This window comes from Mustela putorius, unplaced genomic scaffold (assembly GCF_011764305.1).
Source record: "Mustela putorius furo isolate JIRA1106 unplaced genomic scaffold, ASM1176430v1.1 tig00003834_pilon_pilon_pilon, whole genome shotgun sequence".
In the NCBI taxonomy this organism is placed as follows: domain Eukaryota; kingdom Metazoa; phylum Chordata; class Mammalia; order Carnivora; family Mustelidae; genus Mustela; species Mustela putorius.
The window spans coordinates 12,483,062-12,491,315 of record NW_025421987.1 but is presented as its reverse complement, the minus strand read 5'-3'; the positions used below and the strand labels follow the sequence as shown (position 1 = coordinate 12,491,315).

Sequence of the window (8,254 nt, the reverse complement as noted above, 5' to 3'; positions counted from 1 at the left end):
AATATTAACACCTACAGTGTAGAATTATCTTCTGAATTTCTCATAAATTATTTAACTAACAAAAGATATATGTAGCATATGGAATTTTGTCAGAGAACGTATGAAATAATCACAACAAATGCGGACATTTGTGTAGCTTGATTGGACATTGAGATGTGATCTTAGGGACTTGAATTAAGCTCTATTTCTCTGTTTTCTCATAATTAAAATGGAGTGATAAGTAACTCAGAGGGTTGTTGTGAGGGGCGAGAGGCATGGAGTTGCAGTGCTCAGATATCCTTCATTAAAAGCAGCTGCAAGGAAATGCAAAGTTGGCCATTGTCCCAGGATGCCACCTTCTGCATCCATGTTAGCATTTGCAGGGAAGCCAGCCTTCTCCCAGGATGCTCCCAATCACTGACTGATCATGGCAGGGGTCCTGGTATCGCCCACTTCTGTAGGATTCCGGGCTTCACTCACTGGCTGCGTTGGTTCAGGGACTTCCATTGACTGGGCAGAATCTTTCTGGGAACGGTGCTATAGCCGGAGCCTCTTGCTCTGAACATCCTTCCTTCTCCCTCTCCTTTCCCCAGATGCCTTGCCTGCTGTGGAGTCTGAAGCTTCTTCTTTTCTACTCTTCATTCCTCACCTTTATCCTACATAGGTATCTCTGCTAATAAATGGCTTTCACATGTCATCCTACCATGGTGCCTGCTTCTTGGAGGACCCAAAATAAGATGTTGGAATAAATAATTTAATATTAGTAAAAAGATTTAGAGTATTGTCTGCACAAAGTAAGCGCTGTTTAAGCATTATCATATAAAAATAAATAGGGCAAAGGGGATCAGGGGTGCAAACTTCTACTTACAAGGTAAATAAATCCTGGGGTTGTAATATGCAGCATGGTGACTAAAGTTAATAATGCCATATTGCATATTTGCATAAAGCTGCTAAGAGAGTACATCTTTAAAGTTCTCATCTTTAAAGTTCTCATCATAAGAAAAAAATTATAACTATGTGAGGTTATGAATGTTTACTAGACTTACTGTGAGGATCATTTCAGAATGTATACAAATATCCAATCACTATGTCATACAACTGAAACAAATATAATGTTTTATGTCACTTATAGCTCAATTAAAACTGTAAGTAAAGCTTTTGAGTAATACCGTGAATAATTTATTATATATGTATACATGAAATAAACTGAACAGAGATATAAGAATGATTATTCTTGAACAAGATCAAAAATGTCATTACTGCTCATTTTGCTACCAGTAGTATTATTTTGGCAGTTGTATTTAAGCTCTTGGCATAAAGAGCAAATTGTGACCTTATTTACTGAAACAGGCAATTATGTTACAGTTACTTTAATTTCCCTTAAAACCCTTTACCTAGAGTTGAGGAAAAAAAAAAACCCGGAAGAGTAAATGCAACATTATAATCTCATCGCTTTCCCTGTACTGTATTTAGTGGCTCTCATGTATTTAGCTTGGTAGAGCATTAATTGAAAATTTAGCAGCGTATGCTGAATTCACCCTAGGGTCTGTGGTGTGGTATGCAAAAATTAGTAAGACAAAAGACGGGTTGCTTTGAAGAATTGTCTTTCGTTTTGAATGGAGAAAGGCGAGAAGGATGCAGAGTTTAACAGTTTTGTTTACAGAAGACTTTGTGATAATTAAAACATACAACTGCTTTAGTCAATGTAGCCAAACATGGAATTATTCATGAATGATAATTTACTGATTAAAGATAATTTGTCCATAAAGTATTAAATATTACAAACTATCTCCTCAAAATTATTTTCAGCAGTTTATGTAATTCTTACTAAGTTACCAAATTTGGTCTACAAATTCCATAAAACACTTATTGAATTTTCTTATGGAAAACTTGCATGTAAAAGGAAAGGAGCTGCTAATTGACCCCAGAACATTTCCTATTTCTTTTTTAAAATTTGATTAGTGAGCGAAGACACTTAATTCTCTGGACTAAAGTAAAATGGAAGAATTGGGTTTGAATATGGCACCGCCACCTAATAAACTCTGAGATCCCATGATTTTTCCAAGGCTGAGCTTATCTACTAAATGATGATATTCCATATTTTATATTAGGAATTATGGATATTTTAATTTGTGTTTTATATTACCTGGAAATCTGTGTAAGTTTCCTTCTCTGTGCATTACTTTCCATTTGCTCCCCACTACTCTGTGCCACCTATTAGGAAATTGGTGGTTAATCCATCTAAAGCTGCTTCCAGACTAAAACTCACTTGCCTTGGAGTAATTAATCTTGAGTTGGTTTTTAGCCTCATTACTCAAACTGATGGGGCCTTCAACGGAGTGGCAAACAGGGAATTGTGCTGAACAGCAAGAAAAAGAAGGATTTGGGCCAATTTCTTGTTTCATAGGTCTTTACAGTCTCATTGGTGCTCATTGCTCTCTGAGGCCTTCTGTGCCCTCAGGTAGTGTGAATCTGATCAGGTATCTCCAACTGCAGTCTCCTCCTGCCAGTTCAAGATCCAGTGGGAGCTGCCAACAACAAGATACGGAGGAAGCCAATGAAAATAGTGTGCTTCTACTAGTTATCCCAACACCCAGGCACTCCACTGATGTCCTAAAAGGAGTACATTCTTACAGAATATTCAGCAAAGGAAAGAGAAAAGGGAAAAACAAATAACCGGTGGGAATAAATCTGTGCTGAGAAAGAAGCTAAGAGGATCAATTCTTTATGCTCACTTCCACTTCAAGTATGTGAGAAGCCCACACTAGCACGACCATATCACTTCTGTTGTTAGGTCTGCGGACTTCCAGATTTGTGCAGTGCACTACCTTATTTTTGAGCTCAGACTGGTAAGAATAATTTCAGGAGCACCAATGACTCTATTTGTTCAAAACTACTCATGGGGTTCTAAATTCCATAAAGGAACATGGAATTTTAGAATACACATTTTGAGGTGTCATTTGTGTTTTATAGATGGAAAAGTTGGAGCTAATAATGGTGATACAAGTTATTCAAATTCATGCATTTAGTAATAGAGTTTTGATTTGAACCTTATTATCTCTCTATTTTATTACTTGTCAGATATTTTTAACAGTTTATCCTAATTAGTTCAGGAAAGAAAATGCTTATTTTAGAGCTCTATAAGTTCAGTTTGAAGGTAAAAATAATCTCTCACCTTCTGTCTTCTTAAACCTCCTATCTTGCCTTCCCTAACAACCATCTTTAAATTTGTATTTTTATTCTTTTTTATTTTAGAATTCAGAAATAGTGTTTTCCTTATCTTCCTACCCCCAAAGCGTCCACTATGTACGTTTATTCTCATACTCCTTTAGCTTTCCATCTACATTAATAAAAATTATCACTACTTCTGTTAAATGCTCGTCTTGCTTAGCTTTCTCATGAATTTTATGCCGGTGACACAGATGACAAGACATCTGATTTAATCAGATGTCTTGCCTTCTTCTGGAACTTGCATTCCAGGTTATAATCATGCACCTCTCAGCTTACAAAACAAGCAAAACAATTAACCAACAGGCCAAAAAATAAACATAAGCTCAAACATTGCATAATTGGTTCATCTCTCTGTAATGCAATTTCTATGTTCTTTTCAGAGCAAAACTTTAGAATATATATATATATATATATATATATATATATATATTTCAGCATTTCATCTTCATTTTTTAAAAAAGATTTTATTTATTTATTTGACAGAGGGGGAGAGATCACAAGTAGGCAGAGCAGCAGGCAGAGAGAGGGAGAAGCAGGCTCCTTGCTGTGCAGAGAGCCCAATGCGGGGCTTGATCCCAGGACTCTGGGATCATGACCAGAGGTGAAGGCAGAAGCTTTAACCCACTGAGCCACCCAGGTGCCCTCATTTTCTTTTCTCTCTCTCTCTCTTTTTTTTTTTTTTTGAGTTTTTATATTTGAGTCTATTCTTCATTTAACTTTTGAAACACTACTATAGTTGAATATTAAAAACAATAGCAAGTAGTGAGCTATGATTCAAGTCCTTCACTCATTCACTACTGCACATAAAATGCCAGCAGTGTATTCACTGGCCCCATTAAGAGGTCTGAAACTGGACATCACCCCTGGGATGATGTTCATCCCATTGTAATGATACCCTCTTTCCTGATTTGGATCAAAGTCCACCAGTTCTACCTGGTCCATTTCATCAGTCTCTTCTACTTCCTTCCTCTCAGGTAGAGAGTTTTTCAGGAGAGAGAAAGCCATTCTCAGGAAAGTTTATCTTAAATTCGATGATGAGGTGACCCTTCTCATATGGTCTAAAATAAATTGGCATTTAGCACACACTTGATATCTCCATGCTTGATAATTTGACCCGGATGAGAGGTGATGACAATGGTTTGATTGTCAAGAGTAGATATTGGCTTTTGACAATGGCACAGTGCTTCAACAAGCTGTATGTCCATACACATGGAAAGGTCTGCTCCTCGAGGAGTAAAAACAGCATTGTCCTTCTGATCTAAACAATGATAATTATCTCCTGGTTCCAGTTCTGGATCTTGGTCTCCCTTACCATGGGATGTTATCTTCTGGCCATCTTTCATGCCTTTGTCAATATGAACTTCTAGAATCTTCTTCTCTTGAACTATCTTCCTTCTATTGAAGCTTTGACATCTATCTTTAGGACTGATCTGTTCCCCATGACCCTGGCACTCCATGCACACAGAATGAATTTGCTGATGTGTGTGTACAACAAAATTATTAAAAGTTTTATTTATAATTGGAATCACTGAATAAAAAAAGCAAAACAAATAAGCTTAAAAAAGGAACTAAACCATTGTCTAGAATGTCCTCAGAATGTCCATACCTTACTAGCTATGCTTCCTTTGCACCTGGCTGACATGACAACAGTGGGTCAGTATACACAGCAGTTGCACTAGCAGCAGTCCAAATTTTCCCCTAAAGCTTGCCCAGGATAAAGCAGGAGAACAAGAGGAGAGCATATACTCTGCCAAAGTAAGTGTATTTATATACTGCATGGAATTATTAACAACCTGAACCTTTTCCCTCACTTTTGATAGTTGCAGATTGATGTGGTAATTGCCATCGAGCAAATGCAGAATGCATGTTGAATGCTATAGGACTTTGCTATCAATATTTGTAATGGTTAGTTTTTCCTATGTAGCCAATTATCCCCCAAACTCAGTTGGCTTAAAACAACAATCATTTATTCAGCTCATGCTTTTGTAGAGCACAGATTTTCTGGGCTGGACTGGGCCTCGCTGACACTAGGCTTGGACGGCCTCACTCTAGAACCTTGCAGTCAGGGTGCTTGTCAGCTGGGTCAGTGGCAAGGACTGGGAGCACCTGTCCCTCATCAAGCACCAGGCGATCCTAGTTCATCCACATGGCAGCAGGTTTTCAAGAGAAATTAAAAAGAAATAAGCTAAATATGCAAGCATTTTCATGTGTCTCTTTTGCATTTGCAACTGTGCTTTTGACCAAAATGCATTATGAAGTTAAGACCAGAGCCAGTGTGAGAGGTTCTGGTTCATGTATGTAGACATAGGGAGATGTGAACAAGTTGCAGGCCTTTCATTGAACAATACAGATCCATAGTCAAAAAAGCATCTCACCTTCCCCATTACACCTTGAATGTTTTTGTTAGTGATGTCATTAATTTTCATTCATTTTAAATTACATTTATGACTATTATAACGTACCTACTAAACCTCTGATTCTTGTTTGATGAACATTAGACATTACTGTTTGCCTTTGGTTATGTATATATGAGTAAGTGTAGGCCGGGTTTCTGCAGTAATCATGAACATAAAAATCTGGTAATTAAAAAAAAAGGTTTGTCTTTCATTTATTTATAGCATGAGTTGGCACATGGGGAGTGTATGAGAAAGGCACACAGAGGGCTCTTCTCATGATAGTGTGGGGACAAGAGAATGCAATTTCACCATGTTCCCAGAAGGGGTACAAATACTGAAAGGTTAATTCTCCAATGTTTGTTTTCCTTGATTCAAACTGTTATAATTAGTTAATTATTTGATATTAAGTATTTTGCAGTATATTATCATTAAGCTGTTTATAAATTTATTTGCTCCCTCAATGAGTGGCAAGCTAATTTGGAACTTTTTATCATATTATCTTCTTTTTTTCAACCTTTCACTTGGACCCATTGCTTCACTGATAAAAATCATCTATTTACCTAGTCAATCTTTATAGCGAATAAACATTCCCATGTACCCAGTCTTCAAATGTTCACTTAGTTAATAATTATGCATATATATGTACAGAGACTATCAGATAATCTTGCCCTGTCAGGGAGATCTATTCACCTATTAAATATCTTTGAGGGGACAAAAGCTTTTTTTTTTTTTTTTTTTTAAATTTGAGAGAGAGCAGAGCAGGAGAGAGAGCATACAACTTGGGGGATGAGGGCAGAGGCAGAGGGCAAGGGAGGAGCAGACTCTTGAGCTGGGAGCCCAACAAAGGGGCTCAATCCCAGGACTCAGACATCTCGACCTGAGCCTAAGGCAGATGCTCAACCAACTGAACCACCCAGGGGCCCCAGAGGGGACAAATTCTTGATTTGGGGAATTTTCTTCCTCTGAGTGAACTGATAAGAGAAATTTAGAATGTCTGATAATCTAAGCCAGCTGTCTTCTAATTTTCCATAGTTGCCTCTGAAATTCTTCTTACTATACATTCCATGGCTTCTTCCTTACCTCCTTTAGATAGCTGTCATGTTAGGGAAAGATTGGACTAGATAATTTGGGATGATTTAATTCATTTTTAATAACGCCACTTGTGTAGTTAATAAAGAAAGAAACTTCTTATATTCAAACAGCATTCTAAGGTTGAAAGCAGTGTTCCTTAGTCAAGGTAAAAGCATTTTGGGTTTATGTCTTTCAGTTTCTCATGTTACTGAAGGCTTACATCTAAATTTTTTTATAAAGATTTTATTTATTTATTTGATAGGCAGAGATCACAAGTAGACAGAGAGGCAAGCAGAGAGAGAGGAAGGGAAGCAGGATCCACGCTGAGCAGAGAGCCCGATGTGGGGCTCGATCCCAGGACTCTGGGATCATGACCTGAGCCAAAGGCAGAGGCTTTCACCCACTGAGCCACCCAGGTGCCTCTAAATTTTTTTTTTTTTTTTTTTTTAATGTAACGTGCTACCAACAAACCCGGATCACAGCAGGGATGCTCCATAGCCAACCTAGATGTACATGTTAGTATAGTAGTTTTACCTTTATTTTTAAGAATATGTGAGCATTTGGGCCACCTGGGTGGCTCAGTCAGTTAAGTGTCTGCCTCTGGCTTAGATCATGATCTCGGGGTACTGGGATTGAGCCCTGCACAGGGCTCCTTGCTCTTTGGGGAGCCTGCTCTTCCCCCTGCCTGCAGCTCCCCTGCTTGTGCTCTCTTTCTCTGACAAATAAGTAAATGAAATCTTAAAAAAAAAAAAGTATATGAGCATTTAGGGGACATGTAAAGGTTTTGTATTTGCCCCATAATAACTGAGTAGAAATCTAGCTGCTAGTGTGTACCTGCTGCATCTAGAGTACCTGAAAACAGTTTATTTTGAGAAGTAAAGATTACAGTTTCAGATAATCTTTCTTACCTGTGTTTACTTATTTAGTTGGAGATAATTAAGATGTTGTACCTTGATAATTTATTTAAAAGTGCAATTTAGAAGTGTCTTAATAGTTCCACCTTCCTCAGAAAACTTGTTTCTTGACAAATTCTATTCTATTTTATTCAACCAATGTCCTGGGTATTACTGAATTTTATTAAATAGGCCATCTTTTCTTGATAAATTTTACTGAAGTGTAACACCTTCCGACAGAAGGTAAACAAATCCTAAGTTTGGAGCCTTGTGAATTTTCACACTGTGAAACACAGCTACATAATTAGGACAAACTCCCAAAATACTACTCCCTGTATACCCAGAAGTCCCACTTGCCCTTTTCTAGTTAATATCTCTCAAGGAACACCGTATTGGCATCTAGCATCATATTAATAAAACAGTAAAATATTAAATTTGGCAGATAAGTTCAGGAATATCTTGGAAAGAGGTTCATTTAAAATAAACAAATGATGGTATGGATAACTGGAAAAAAAGGATGTGAAAAGGAAGCTGACATAAAGGGCAAGTTGAACTTGAAGAGAACAAAAAACATTATTTCTATTTATTCTCACCGGGAGGTATATGATGTCAAATAACCAAATTACTTTTGAAAAAGTGGTCCATAGGTCAGGTTATAATAAATGCAGTCTCATTTTTACAATG

General features: G+C 37.4%; 1 pseudogene; it reads right to left on the bottom strand.

The window, feature by feature from the left end:
- Positions 1-4,045: 4,045 nt before the first annotated feature.
- On the bottom strand, positions 4,046-5,594 carry LOC101672585 (annotated as a pseudogene).
- Between the last annotated feature and the right edge of the window lie 2,660 nt (positions 5,595-8,254).